Here is a 15,532-nt window from a genome sequence, read left to right as displayed (position 1 = left end):
CACAGTCTGATAAGGGTTTCTCCCCTGTCGCAGGGAGATTGCGCAATAAGCGCGAGGTGATGCCAGATTCAACCTCCCAGGCTTTCCCACTTAGACAGGGAACGGGTGGCCAGACCCAATACTGGCCGTTTTCAGCAGTTGACATTTCTCCAAAGATCCGGTGGCACTCACCGACCTAATAGAATCTGTTTTACTTACCCACCAGCCTACTTGGGATGACTGCCAACAGCTCTTACAGGCCCTCTTAACCTCAGAAAAAAAGAAAAAAAACAAAGAGTGTTCCTAGAGGCCAAAAAGCATGTTCTGGGAGATGATGGGCGTCCCACCCAGCTGCCTGAGGAAATTGATGCTACATTCCCACTTAAGAGACCAAACTGGGATTTTAATACAGCTGAAGGTAAGGGACACCTACGCCTTTATCGCCAGTTGCTTCTAGCGGGTCTCTGAGGGGCTATACGACGCCCTACTAATTTGGCTCAGGTAAAACAGGTATTACAGGAAGACTAAGTTACAGAGGTTAAAAAATTTACAGGGCTATACATTACAGGATTTACTTAAAGAAGCTAAAAGAAAAAGAAGATAGAGTTCACAGAGAGAGGGAAGAGAGAGAATTGAGTCAAATCTTGGCCGCCGTAGTTCAGGGCCAAGAAAAGAAGGGAGATAGGGGGGAGCTCGAAAGGGGCTGAAGCTGGATAAAGATCAATGTGCCTATTACAAAGAGAAAGGGCACTGGGCCAGAGAGTGCCCCAAGAAGCCTGGCGGACCCCGAAAGCCTCGACCACGAACCTCCCTCTTGGCTCTAGATAAAGATTAGGGAGGTCAGGGCCAGGAGCCCCCCCCTGAGCCCAGGGTAACGCTTAAAGTTGGGGGGCAGCCGGTTACTTTCCTGGTAGACACAGGAGCCCAGCATTCAGTCCTCACCCAAGCTTCAGGACAACTCAGCGACCGGACGGCCTGGGTACAAGGAGCTACTGGTGAGAAACAATACCGATGGACTACGGACCGCCGGGTTCAGCTGGCTACCGGTAAGGTGACCCATTCCTTCTTACATGTTCCGGACTGCCCGTACCCTCTGCTGGGCCGTGACCTGCTCACCAAACTAAAAGCACAAATTCATTTTGAGGAAGGAGGGGCCCAAATAACTGGCCCCCACGGAACTCCCCTTCAAGTTCTAACCCTACAATTAGAGGACAGGACAAGCCACAATCCCTAGAAATAGACACTTGGGTCACGAATTTTCCACTGGCTTGGGCAGAGACTGGTGGGATGGGGTTGGCGCTCCAACAGCCCCCCTTAATTATACAACTCCAGTCTCCATAAAACAATACCCCCTGTCACATGAAGCTTATCAAGGTATAAGGCCTCACATTACGAGGCTTCTGGATCAAGGCATCCTAGTCCCCTGCCGGTCGCCTTGGAATACGCCTCTTCTGCCTGTTAAAAAAACCCAGCACTGGAGATTATAGGCCAATACAAGACTTGAGAGAGGTCAACAAGAGGATAGAAGATATTCATCCGACTGTTCCAAACCCTTACAATTTGTTCAGTAACTGTTCATCGATGAGAAACAGGGGTATGCTAAAAAGGTCCTAACACAAAGGTTGGGACCCTGGAACGCCCTGTGGCCTACCTGTCTAAGAAATTGGACCCTGTGGCCTCCGGCTGGCCACCGTGCCTAAAGATGGTGGCTGCTATTGCTGTCCTGATCAAGGACACTGGAAAATTGACTTTGGGACAGCCACTCACCATCCTAACACCCCACGCAGTGGAGGCCTTGGTAAAGCAGACCCCAGACCGCTGGCTCTCTGATTCCCACATGACCCACTACCAAGCCTTGTTAACCAGGCCGGACCTATCGGACCAGCCTCTTCAGAATTCTGACCACACATGGTACACGGATGACAGCAGCTTCTTGGCAGAGGGAGAGCGAAAGGCTGGAGCTGCGGTCACTACGGAGGACAAAGTGATTTGGGCGAAACCCTGCCTGCTGGTACCTCCGCACAACGGGCTAAACTCATCGCCTTGACTCAGGCGCTCAAGATGGCAAAAGGTAAGAGGCTAAATATATATACAGACAGCCGTTATGCCTTTGCCACGGCACACATCCACGGGGAGATCTACCGGAGGCGGGGGCTGCTCACATCTGAGGATAAAGATATTAAAAATAAGGCTGAAATTCTGGCCCTCTTAGAAGCCCTATTCTTGCCCAAAAGACTGAGTATTATACATTGTCCAGGACACCAGAAAGGGCACAACCCAGAGGCACGAGGAAACCGGCTGGCCGATGCCATGGCGCGAGAAGCGGCCATGAGCAAACTAATCTTGCCCTTAAATAGCCCAGACCAACCCACGCCCCCACCAGTGGGACAAACCAGTTGGGTTTATGCCCATGAGGACATAGAGCTCCTAAAAAAAAATGGGGGCCATCTACCACCCTCAACTAAAACAGTGGTTCTACAAAGGAAAGACAGTTATGCCAATAAAAATGACTTTTGAATTGATCTCCTTTTTACATAAATTAACCCATTTGGGGTTTAAGAAGATGAAAACCTTACTAGATCGAGAAGAGATAAATCTGTGTTTTTTAAATCGGGACAAAGCGATACAAAAGGTGACTGAGAGTTACAAAGCGTGCGCTCAGGTTAACCCGAAAAGGACCATGATTGGACAAGGAGTTCGTCCTAAGGGACACCGTCCCGACATCCATTGAGAAATTGATTTTACTGAAATTAAACCAGGTATATATGGATATAAGTATCTCCTAGTGTTTGTAGACACCTTCTCAGGATGGGTCAAAGCCTTCCCCACAAAGCACGAGACTGCAAAAATGGTCACCAAGAAGCTCCTCGAGGAAATCTTTCCCAGGTATGGCATGCCTCAAGCGTTGGGGTCGGACAACGGGCCCGCTTTCGTCTCCCAAGTAAGTCAGTTGGTGGCCAAATTGCTGGAGATTGATTAGAAATTACATTGTGCCTATAGACCCCAGAGTTCAGGTCAGGTAGAATGCATGAATAGAACAATTAAGGAGACTTTATCCAAACTTATGCTTGCAACTGGTTCAAAGGATTGGGTGGCCCTCCTTCCCCTAGTTCTATATCGGGCCCGGAATACCCCAGGCCCCCATGATCTAACTCCTTTTAAAATAATGTATAGAGCACCACCCCCATTTGTCCATTTCTTTGATTCAAACATTGCTGATTTTGCTGACAGCCCTTCTCTGAGGGCCCATTTACAGGCCCTACAGATTGTGCAGAGAGACGTCTGGAGACCTTTGGCCGCTGCTTACCAGGACAAGCTTGAGCATCCAGTGGTGCCACACCCGTTCCAGATTGGAGACACCGTGTGGGTGCGCAGACACCAGACCAAAAATCTCGAGCCACGGTGGAAAGGACCCTACACCGTCCTCCTGACTACCCCTACAAGCCCCTTCTCCACAACGGGGGGCTCCACCATTTTGATCTCCCCATCGCCAGGCACCGGGGATCGATTATTCAATTTGGTGGCTGGTGCATATCTGGCTCTCAACTATTCAGACCCTTTTAGGAAAATAGTAAGAGATAATATGGCTAAGCTTCGAGAACGCCTGGCACAAAGACAAAAACTGTTTGATTCCCAACAGGGATGGTTCGAGGGGTGGTTTAACCGATCCCCTTGGTTTGGTACCCACAGGTGCCTGTGCCTGTGTATCCTGACAATAAACCAAATCCTCTTGCTGATTGCATCCTGTGGTGTCTCGGTCTGGTCATTAAAGTTGGAGGGTCTCCATCCCGAGGGAAAGTTCTCCCTGAGAGCTTTTCAATCCCTGGCCCAAGAGGCAACTGTATAAGGCCTCTGGGTTCCTGTAGGGGAGGGCCCAGGAGCGGCAGGACCCCTGCGCCTGAGACACCACCGGAACCTGAAGGAAACAGACCGGATAAAATGTTCTCTGCACCCAAATCCCGTGGGAGGGAGAGCTAAACCTTCAGAGACGCAGACACGCCTGGGAAACCAGAAGAAACTGCACTCTGCCCACATCTCTGACTCCAGAGGAAAACACCAAACGCCATCTGGAACCCTGGTGCACGGAAGCTCCCAGAAAGGGCGGCTCAGATCTTCCTGGTTGCTGCCCCCACCGAGAGCTCATAAGCAACACCCCACGAGCAAACTTGAGCCTTGGAACCACAGGTAAGACCAACTTTTCCCCTGCAAGAAACCTGCCTGGTGAACTCAAGACACAGGCCCACAGGAACAGCTGAAGACCTGTAGAGAGGAAAAACTACAAGCCCGAAAGCAGAACACTCTGTCCCCATAACTGGCTGAAAGAAAACAGGAAAACAGGTCTACAGCACTCCTGACACACAGGCTTATAGGACAGTCTAGCCACGGTCAGAAATAGCAGAACAAAGTAACACTAGAGATAATCTGATGGCCAGAGGCAAGCGCAGGAACCCAAGCAACAGAAACCAAGACTACATGGCATCATCGGAGCCCAATTCTCCCACCAAAATAAACATGGAATATCCAAACACACCAGAAAAGCAAGATCTAGTTTCAAAATCGTATTTGATCATGATGCTGGAGGACTTCAAGAAAGACGTGGAGAACTCACTTAGAGAACAAGTAGAAGCCTACAGAGAGGAATCACAAAAATGCCTGAAAGAATTCCAGGAAAACATAAATAAACAAGTAGAAACCCATAGAGAGGAGACACAAAAATCCCTGAAAGAATTCCAGGAAAACACAATCAAACAGATGAAGGAATTAAAAATGGAAATAGAAGCAATCAAGAAAGAACACATGGAAACAACCCTGGACATAGAAAATCAAAATAAAAGACAAGGAGCTGTAGATACAAGCTTCACCAACAGAATACAAGAGATGGAAGAGAGAATCTCGGGAGCAGAAAATTCCATAGAAATCATTGACTCAACTGTCAAAGATAATGTAAAGCAGAAAAAGCTACTGGTCCAAAACATACAGGAAATCCAGGACTCAATGAGAAGATCAAACCTAAGGATAATAGGTATAGAAGAGAGTGAAGACTCCCAGCTCAAAGGACCAGTAAATATCTTCAACAAAATCATAGAAGAAAACTTCCCTAACCTAAAAAAAGAGATACCCATAGGCATACAAGAAGTCTACAGAACTCCAAATAGATTGGACCAGAAAAGAAACACCTCCCGTCACATAATAGTCAAAACAACAAACGCACAAAATAAAGAAAGAATATTGAAAGCAGTAAGGGAAAAAGGTCAAGTAACATATGAAGGCAGACCTATCAGAATCACACCAGACTTTTCGCCAGAAACTATGAAGGCCAGAAGATCCTGGACAGATGTCATACAGACCCTAAGAGAACACAAATGCCAGCCCAGGTTACCGTATCCTAGAAAACTCTCAATTAACATAGATGGAGAAACCAAGATATTCCATGACAAAACCAAATTTACACAATGTCTTTCTACAAATCCAGCACGACAAAGTATAATAAAGGGTAAAGCCCAACATAAGGAGGCAAGCTATACCCTAGAAGAAGCAAGAAACTAGTCATCTTGGCAACAAAACAAAGAAAAGCACACAAACATAACCTCACATCCAAATATGACTATAACAGGAAGCAATAATCACTATTCCTTAATATCTCTCAACATCAATGGCCTCAACTCCCCAATTAAAAAGACATAGATTAACAAACTGGATAAGCAATGAGGACCCTGCATTCTGCTGCCTACAGGAAACACACCTCAGAGACAAATACAGACACTACCTCAGAATGAAAGACTGGAAAACAACTTTCCAAGCAAATGGTCAGAAGAAGCAAGCTGGAGTAGCCATTCTAATATCAAATAAAATCACTTTTCAATTAAAAGTCATCAAAAAAGATAAGGAAGGACACTTCATATTCATCAAAGGAAAAATCCACCAAGATGAACTCTCAATCCTCATCTTCGGTTGGTTTATATACAAGTGTGCAATTTCTAGGCTTGAAAGTAAAATGATGCTATCTGGTGCTGGATAGAGGAGCCTTATTTTTTATTATGGCAGCTTGCTATTTTTGTAACATGGTGATTTGCTTGAACACAATAAAGTACAGTAGTAACTGATCTCCCCTTCTTCCAGGATGAGTGAGGAGATGATTAAATGTTGATGTCAGCATCCTTGAGCATATTCAGATGAGCTTCTGCTTCTGTTGAAAAGGATGCTGTGTTTGATTGTGGTCCGAAGCTTTGAAGCACTACTTGGCATCTCCTTCCTTGGAGGTCTCACTGTTTAAACATAACAGATTTGATAGCTTGTTGGTAAGGTGAGGTCCAGCTTGTCTCCACTAGGTCATCTTCATGTGAATCCGGTGGTTATACGGTTTTGTTCTAGGGATATTTCATTTTTTTAATAACGGTTTTAGCTGACATTCATGGGGAGAATGAATCCTTAGAAGTGTGCCACTAGTGAAAGGAAATCCTGTCTAGAGTATGTTTCTTTACAAAGCTGTGTCACACCATCCTTTGGGCCCTCTGCTGGAAAAGTAGAATCAAGTCTCAAATAATGCCTTTTAAATTGTATCCTCTAGTATTATAGATGTAGGACAGTACTGTATCATACCTCTGTGGATGTACAATAGCTTGTACCTGCTTTATGACACGTAGTAGTGACCGTGCTTTATCAGAGCTGTTTTTAATGATGTTGCTCAGAATGTTTTCTTTCCAGATGATGATTGAGAAGCTAATTAAAAAAAATGGTGCCAGGTACCACAAGAGTAACAGAACTGTGCTGTTTTCTCGGGTTTTGTTTTTTTTTACTTTTTTTTTTTAATGGAGTGTGCTGGATGTCTCTACAGTTTTGTTCAGATGACTCCAGAACCTGGAAAAGCTGTTGCTGCTGTTGATGCATAACACACTGCTATTATTGGTCTTTTTATATAAATAAAAATATATATATACAGATATATAATTTGAATTTTTTGAAACTTTACCTGTGCTGTCAACTTTGGAAAAAAGTATCCCCGTTTACTGTGTTGAGTTGGCACTGTACAGAAATTAACAGCCATATTGGTCTAGAAATGTTGAACTTAAGTTTTTTCCATTTGTACAGGGGTAACACACTGTATTAAATATGTAAGGTCTTATCTACGTGGGTTTGATTACAAAAACTAATAAAGTATTCTCTAAATTTAAAAAAAATGTGTGTAAGCTGACTTTGGAGGGCTCTGATCAGGCAGGGCACAGCTAAGTTGATCGTGTCTAGATGTGTTGTATGCATGTCTGTGTTAGGCCAACTGATTTGTCAAACTTCAACCTCAATACAGCAATAGTAAGATTTTGGAACTCACAAGTAGTAGACACTTGCTACAGTGCAGAACATGTGGCCTTTAGCAAAGGGATCTATAGAATGATTTCATGCTATTTTTTGACTATCTTAGAATACCTCTACAGTGCCAATTAAAAACAACTCTGTTATGCAATCTGCTACCTTGCTCTTGCCATGCCAACATTAGGATGCACAAGCAATCAATTTCTGTTGTTTGTAAGGAGACAACTAAAGCATATTTTGAGAGTAGAAGGGCCTATGTTGCCAGGATACTGCTCCATCTTTCACATCTCTTGTTTATAGTGTCCTGGCTGACAGGTATTTCCTTGGTCATGTTAAACATGTCAGCCCCCTGTCTATGGATCATGGGCTTTGGTGAGAAGGCTCAGGCCTAATAAGGACATGGGATGAATGGTGTCCTCTTCTTTGCAGCCCCACAGATTATGGTTTCACACCCTGGGGCACTACAAAAAAACAATATTTTGTCATAACTCCCAACTTAGTAAGGAGCTAACGTCCTTTACCATCCATTAATCTTATTTTAAAAATAACAAACTGAATACTTTGAGTATAGACATGAATTACTAAAAAGTTGTAAAAGCTGGATTCCAAGTGGAAAACAAAACACTCTCCATCTACTAGCTAGTGTGTACCAGAGCCCATACATGAGGACAGACAAAGCTCTGGAGTTCATTGACATTCTTAGGATATCCGGTTTGATGTTTAACGTGGAAAGGGTCTGTATTAAAGTTTCAGTGTCAAAGTTCCCACAGAGTGTCCAGTGTTTGAATGTTGTTCCCACCCAGTGTCACTTTTTGAGGAAAGTTAAGGGCCTTGGGCTATGGGCCTAACAGGAAAAAAAAACAATGGATCAATGGACAATATTGGAGACAAACATTTGAGTGTAAGCAGCCCTCTACTGCCCAACTGAGGAAGAATCTTGGAAACAGAAAGCCAGAAGAACCAGTGGGCTCTGCCCAGCCACCATTGGTCCATTTTTGCTCCGACATCACAAAGAAGCATCGTAGGACATCATAGATACCTGTTCACTTACAGATCTGCCTGAGACTGTCTCCTGTACCTACAGTACTGAAGTTGGCATTTGTTTGAAAAACTACTAGAGTCCGATGCTGCTGGAAGATTCTACTGGAACTTCCAGGAGCTTTTAAACATTGACATAGTGCATTTATCTCCACTTTGGTGACTTTGATTTACCTTTTTCATAGTGATTTGCATATTTGCTGACTTGATTTATGCATTTAATTTTTCCATGTTCTTTATTATCTTCCACACTACTTTTTCTTAATTTAACTTATGTTTGATAAGTTAGAGAATTTTGTTTTCATTTATATGTATAAGTATTTTGCCTTTATGTATGATTGAGCACCATGTCCCTGGTGTCTTCTGTGGAGGTCAGAAGAGGAAATCAGATTTTCTGGAACTGGAATAGGACATGGTTGTGACTTCCTATCCCACACCTGGAATTAAAACAATAACATGTTCACTTACCATAATTGGGTTTTTAAACAAACCCAAACTCTTATTAAAACTACCAGTAGTTGCACTTCCAGAAAATCTGATGCCCTGTACTGTCCTTCAAAGGTCATAAATAATATTACATAAAAAGGTTTGTATAACTTTTTAAAGTGACGTATTGTGCCTGTGACTGTGCTGTGTATGGATGCCCTATAGGTGAGAAGTATACGACCTTCTAGAACTGGATTTAGTGTACTTGTGGACTACCTGACCTGTATCCCGAGAACCAAATACAGGTCCTCTGCAGAAATCATAGACATTGTGGACTCCAAAGCCAGCTCCCCAGCCTGGACCCAGTGAGTTTTGAAGTGTCTGTTGTATCATCAACTCCTCTTGAACCTGATTTTCTTGCTGTGTTGGTTCACAGTGAATGCTGAGATCAGGGGAGAGGAAGGCTGTCCTTTTCAATGAACAGTTCTTAGTGTCTGTGAGCCTTTGTTTGCAGTTGATCCCTGTCAACATGATCTGGCTCTCAGTTTGTATCTACAGCTTTAGAAGGTATTTCATTGTCTTCTCAAGCATTCAATGTGCTTGACTAGCTTGTCTGACATTTTTTTTTTACTTTTTATTATATTTATTAATTTGTGGCTGTGACAACTACCCCACTTTCCAAGAAAGTTTTCTTTTGATACTGCTACAGTGTTCTGCAATATCATGGTAAGGGGCTGTAAGTGGCATGAAATATAAGGACCACAATTTTTAACTGCAAACTATAATGGTGTGTAATGATTAAATGAAAATATTTGTTATGGATGGTCCGATGAAGATTCCAAAATATCATATCAAAGGTATTTTCAATTGTTTCTCCTGTCTTCTTGGGTATTTGTAGCTACAAACATTGTCTTGTGCATGATTTAAAATGTCCCATTTTTAATTCCTCATTGAAAGTTTGGTTCCAGTCATATCATGAAAGGCGTGATCATGGAGCAGGACCAGCTGGCCTGCTCCTGTATTGATGAGAATGTCACAACTAAGTATAAGTTGTTGGCCACCCTGGTTGAAGGGAACTTTTTAGAGGTCTAACTGGCTTTCCATGTCCTCACACTGACCTGTGTGGCTGTAAAAATTTTCCAAAATGTCAAGATATATGTCTTGCTTTTCTGCAGGAAAATCAGCAATGTGAAATCACTTGACCATCCTAACTTTATCAAGCTGTTTCACATGGTCAGACAAGAGAAAACACCTACCAGTTGAAGGATAATGCCTCGGATGGAGAGATACTAGAACAAGTCATTGAAGGTGGGGTCTTTAGAGGAAAGTCTCTATGCAAGGTTCAAAGATGTTTGCCGAGATAGTACATGCTGTGCAGTACTGCCATGACCATCAAATTTTCCACAGAGACATAAAGTCCAGCAAGCTGTTAATCGACAGCAGTAGGAACACCAAGCTGTGTGATTTTGGCCTGGGCAGAAGCTAGCAGATTTCTGGGACACACTTCCTTACAGTGCCCCAGAATTTTAGCAAGCACAGGAACATGAGAGCTGCCCTGTGGATATCTGGAGTTTAGGGGTCCTCCTGTTCTTCAAGGTGGCCAGGATCTCAGCTTTCTGAGGCAAATATTTTGCAGGTGTGAAACTGCAGATTATCAAGCACCACAAACTTTAGCATTCCTTTTTATGTTTCCATTTATTTTTTAAGGTCATCATTGAACTATTGATGGTCAATTCCAGAAGAAATCCCACCATCCACAAAATCATGATGTGCCTCATGATTAGTGAAATGAGGCATGTTTATTACCTCCTTCCTGTGTATTTCTGCTTTGAAGTTTTGAAGAGGACCAGAAGCCAGAGAGTAGGAATGTACAGGCTCTTTCAACAATTTTATGGTAAATATAATCCCCGTATCAGCATCTGACTGAAACATTCTAAGACCCCAAGTATATCAATGTGTCCAATCCTGGTTTCAAATGGTGGAGGTAAATTTAATATTTAGGGGAATGCACCGTTCCCTTGTTTTAGAATTAGAACCTCTACAACGGGAATCTGGGACATGTATATTAGTAGGACGGGAGCAATTATAAGTCAAACAACACAGTGTATTAGGTGATAAAATTCTTAAGAACAGGAGAAAGGGGCCAGGCAAGAAAGCTAGAGGGTGGCCCATTGAGAGCTGGTGGAACAACGAGATCAGGTGATAAATAGCATTCAGTCACACAACTAAACAAATGAGGAAGCTTTCTTGGGACAAAAAGGCCAGTGCAAAAAGCAGCGCAAGCTTTGTGCCTGTGATACAGAAAGGCAAGCACATACACCTCTTGCACACTCACACCTGTATACACCTTATTGATTCTGTGAGACTGGTGTCCAGCCAGCTCTAAGATCTGTCTGTCTCCCTCATACTCCACGATACTGAGGTTACAGACACATGGGCACCACGCCTTATTTGCAGGTGGGTTCTGGGCATTTGAACTCAGGTCCTCATGCTTGCACAAAAGTCATTTCACCACTGAGCCATCTCTTCTGTCCCTCTAATTTGTTGACCTTAGACAAAAGCGTGGCAGCTTAAAACAAAGGTTTTGCATAACACATTTTTACACTAGCAGGCTGTCAAGATTTTTCCAGCCTTTTGATTATCTAATAGGTAGAGAAAATGAAGCTGACCAAGTCTCCTAAGTGGTAACGTAGTATAATAATAATAATAATAATAATAATAATAATAATAATAATAATAATAATATAATAAGGGTGCTGCTTACTGCCTTGTTCACTGTGGCCTGCTTAGCCTGCTTTTCTATAGCGCAAGGGACCCCCAGCCCAGCGATGGCCCCACAATGGTCTGGGCCCTCCCACATCAATGGCTGATGAAGAAAATGCCTTACAGGTTTGCCTGCAGCCCAGTCTTACAGAACATTGTTAAATTGTGGTTCTCTCCTCTGAGATGACTCCAGTTTGTGTCAAATTGACATAAAACTAGCCAGAACATGAATGTTGACCAAAAAAAAATTCTGAAGAATAAACTGATGGTGGAAATCTGATTTCTTAACTTCCAATCATAAGTACTAAATTTTTCATTTTTAATTCCGTATTCTTTGGACCTAAGCCTGGGAGTCTTTCAAGAAGGGATTTATAATATCTTTTAGTAGCTTAGTGTTACACTGAGCCACATAAAATTAATGTTTTTGAGAGTTAGAGGCAGCTTAATATGCATAATGTAAGGTTTATCCTATCACCAAAGTACAGGTGACCTGGTCTACATTGAACAATTGTTGTACATGGAAGGCTCTGTGTAAGACTTAAGATGGTGTTGGAATATTATAAAGACAGAATCAGGCATGAGGAGTTCATGGCGATGAGAGTGAGTGACAAGCCACTCGGGTCTCCTGTCTGAGAGTTGAGCTGCTTCCTCACAGATCCGCGTACAGAGGTGAGGCGGGTGTCAGTCTGTCCCTTGTTCATCCTCCCCAAATAGAGAGAGAGATTGGTCAATTAACTTATCAAAAGTGTGTTTTCAGTTTATATTCTTGTAGATTATAGGTTATATAAAAATTTAGAAATAATATATACATACATGCAAACATACACTCATACATACATGCATACATACACACACACATACATACAGACAAACATGAATGACTGGAAAATCCACACTTAAAAAGACATTAGGAAGTAACCTGGGGCAGCTCGTTCCCACCCCGTAGGTGCTGAAAGCACACAGTAATCTCCTTGGTTTAGATGAAGATGTTTTAAAATAACACAAGTCACAATAGGAGCAGAAACAAGGAACAGAACAAAGATTTGAAAAAAACAGAGCTCTTTTTCTCCTCTCTTCTCTCAGTGCCCCTTCCTCTCTCCTACTCACCCCCTTTCCCCATGGCAACTTCCTTGGCCTTGGTCCTTGGGGCCAGTGAACTTGCCCACCAGAAAGCATCTTCCCAATAAAGCCAACTTTAATATAAAAAAGGAAATATTTGAAGAAGCAATTGCTGATAAATTTTAAAAATTGATTGATACCAGCAACATAACTTAAAATTCATAAAATATTAAAAAGATAAATAGATCTGGAAATTAAAAATATAAAGCCTTATAAATCATAACTCCAACCAGCTACATCTGTAACCAAAACAATAAGCCTGTCAAAAACCTATACACATCATTGTGTCACACTTGAATTTCTGAGAAGAAATGATTTTGAAGGCAACCAGAGAAATAGTAGCAACATTAATGCAGAAAGTGAAGATAAAAATTATAGTCATTGTCATACCAGAACTTGTAGTAGCTTGAAGGTATCTTTAACCTGGCCTATGGGAAGAAACTATGAATCCATAATTCTACACACAAAGTAAAGTAAAGAGAATGAAGACTTGTGCAGGCAGAAAAATGCTGAGTGCACATCATCTGTGTAATCAATTCAATCAGTGGATCAATTTCGTGATAAAATGTTTTCCAGGAAGGAAAGACTATGACACCAGAGAGAAACCAGGATCCATACTGTGCAGAAAACATATTAAGAATCACATAAATGAACGTTTAAATAACTTCTATTTTAACATTCTCTAAAAGAAAATTAGCAGTGGTAAAAATAGTATCAACAGTCTATTTGTTTACAGAAGACTCAGAGGTAAAATATGTGCTAACGCTAATAACAGCACCACAAAGTTAGGAAGGAACATTGAGAATTTATTGTGCTAAGGTCTTCATAGTGCATATAATTTGAATGTAGACTCTGATTCATTAAAGCATACACTGTAAAACCTGGGACAACTAGAAGTATTAAACATAATTGTGATTTCATATGAACACAACATGCCCTCCAGGACAAGGAAGACCTGGGGTTTTAGAACCATGAGGTCCTTTACTGCAGGGACAGCACTGGAGCCTCTAGCGAAGTCAGAGTAGAGCTGACCCGGGACGTAGGTCTGGCCTTGTTGGAGGACATGTGTCACTGTAGAGCTGAGCTGTGACGCCTTATGCTTAAGCTCTGCCCAGTGCAGGAGACAGTCCCTTCCTAGATGCCTTCAGATGAAGAACTCTCAGCTCCTTCTCCAGCTGTCATGCTTCCTGCTAAGATGATAATGGACTGAACATTATCTGAAACTGAAGGCAGTCCCAGTTAAATGTTCACCTTTGTAAGATTGCCTGGGTCATGGATCACTTCACAGCAATGTAAGCCTAAGTCACTGGTTCTTGGTGGCTTGAAGTCTAATGTAGAGAAATTCATTAAATGTTATCAAAATGCTTTTCAAAGAGAATAACTAGGAATGAGTAATAATCCAACTGTAATGATGAAGTGAATAATAAAAATGTCCAATTTATAACTAGAAATGCCACATATTTTAATATTCAACACATAAAAATACATTAATCAGGAATTGTTTAAACACACCAATTAAAAGACAGCAAGTATTGAACTGGTTGAAAAGCAAATTAAACTTTGTACTGTTTACAAGAATGTTTATGGTGCAAACCTTAACCAATAGAATTCTGAAGTCGCTATACTAATGTGGGACCAAGTAGAACTCAGAAGATAAAATTATGAAGAATGATGTTACTCAGGAGGAAAAGGCTAATTACTAGGAATATATAGCAATCCAAACAGTAAATGCATGGAATGTGAGAGTTTCTAAGGAGGTGGAATAAAGCCTCAAAAAGAGTCCAGGTGGTGGTGGCTCAAGCCTTTAATCTCAGCACTTGGGAGGCAGAGGCAGGAGGATCTCTGTGAATTCCAGCCTGGTCTACAGAGAGAGTTCCAGGACAGCCAGGACTACACAGAGAAACCCTGTCTCAACAAACAACAAACAAACAAAAAAGCAGAAGAAAATGTGCAAACCCAAAAATGTAAATTCAGGACTCCATTTTTGAGCTGTGCTTGGTGGTTTTCATGGCTGTAATCCCAGCATTCAGGAGTCAGAGGCAAGATGATTGGATGTTTGACCCGGGCTACCCTCATTCCCAACTGTACAGCCCCAGGCTTATGTGCAGCTGAGCCTTCCTTCGGGTTCCAGCTAAGACTAGAAAATGGACACTTTTGGGTTTAAACCTCGATTGCCAGATGCCGTCAGGTGTCTGCTGAGACATTAATCCAGTTGGGTTTGCCATAGACCTTGGGCAGACAGCTATGCCCAGGCTGGCAGGGCATGATTTAAACGACACAGGGCCGTTTGCCATCTTGACTATGGGATAAAGAAGGGGGAGTCATAGCTTCACTGACTTAAGGGCAGCCACATAGCTGGCAGCCGTCTCTGTTATGGGTCGGAAAAAACAAAAGCAGAAACAATGGACCTCGCTTGGTGGCCCTGACAGCCAAATCTTGTCACATAATAGTAACCCACTTGGTATTAATTGTGAAGGCATCACATTGTTTTCAGTTATTAGAACTTAGTCTTTGTCTTCCAAAAATTATGGTTATGCTCTGTCTTTACTCTTTAAAAGGTATTAATTTTATTTTAACACACAGGGACAGTTTAGAGCAGGATTAGGGTTAGGGTTAGGGTTAGGGTTAGGGTTAGGGTTAGGGTTAGGGTTAGGGTTGGTTAGGGTTAGGCTTAGGGTTAGGGTTAGAGTTAGGGTTAGGGATTCAACCCATGCCAAATTAGAGTGTTTTCAGATTTATTGGGGGCAATTCTCTAGTGGGCTCATTGATCCCAAGGATAGAGTTCACTAGTCCCAAAGAAGTCATAAAAGTCGATTGGGGATTAAGGATAACGAAGGGTGGGAGAAAGAGAGAAAGAGCAAGCAAGGCAAACAGGGAGAGAAAAATGATGTAATGGAGG

General features: G+C 42.4%; 1 long non-coding RNA gene across 5 annotated transcripts; it reads left to right on the top strand.

Annotated features, from left to right (window-relative positions):
* Positions 1-7,324: 7,324 nt before the first annotated feature.
* On the top strand, positions 7,325-15,241 carry Znf431l11 (Zinc finger protein 431 like 11). 5 transcript variants are annotated; one of them, XR_010062743.1, is made up of 5 exons: positions 8,126-8,484; positions 8,977-9,116; positions 9,927-10,059; positions 10,459-10,645; positions 11,995-15,241. It is a non-coding gene; the product is annotated as a Zinc finger protein 431 like 11 (long non-coding RNA). The 5 variants fall into 5 exon arrangements; XR_010062739.1 differs by lacking the exon at positions 11,995-15,241 and having other exon boundaries at positions 8,136-8,484; positions 10,459-11,789; XR_010062741.1 differs by having other exon boundaries at positions 8,122-8,484; positions 8,977-10,645.
* The last annotated feature ends 291 nt before the right edge of the window (positions 15,242-15,532 follow it).

The sequence above is a fragment of the Rattus norvegicus genome, chromosome 1 (genome assembly GCF_036323735.1).
Source record: "Rattus norvegicus strain BN/NHsdMcwi chromosome 1, GRCr8, whole genome shotgun sequence".
Taxonomy (NCBI): domain Eukaryota; kingdom Metazoa; phylum Chordata; class Mammalia; order Rodentia; family Muridae; genus Rattus; species Rattus norvegicus.
This window is presented reverse-complemented; position numbering and strand designations above follow the sequence as displayed.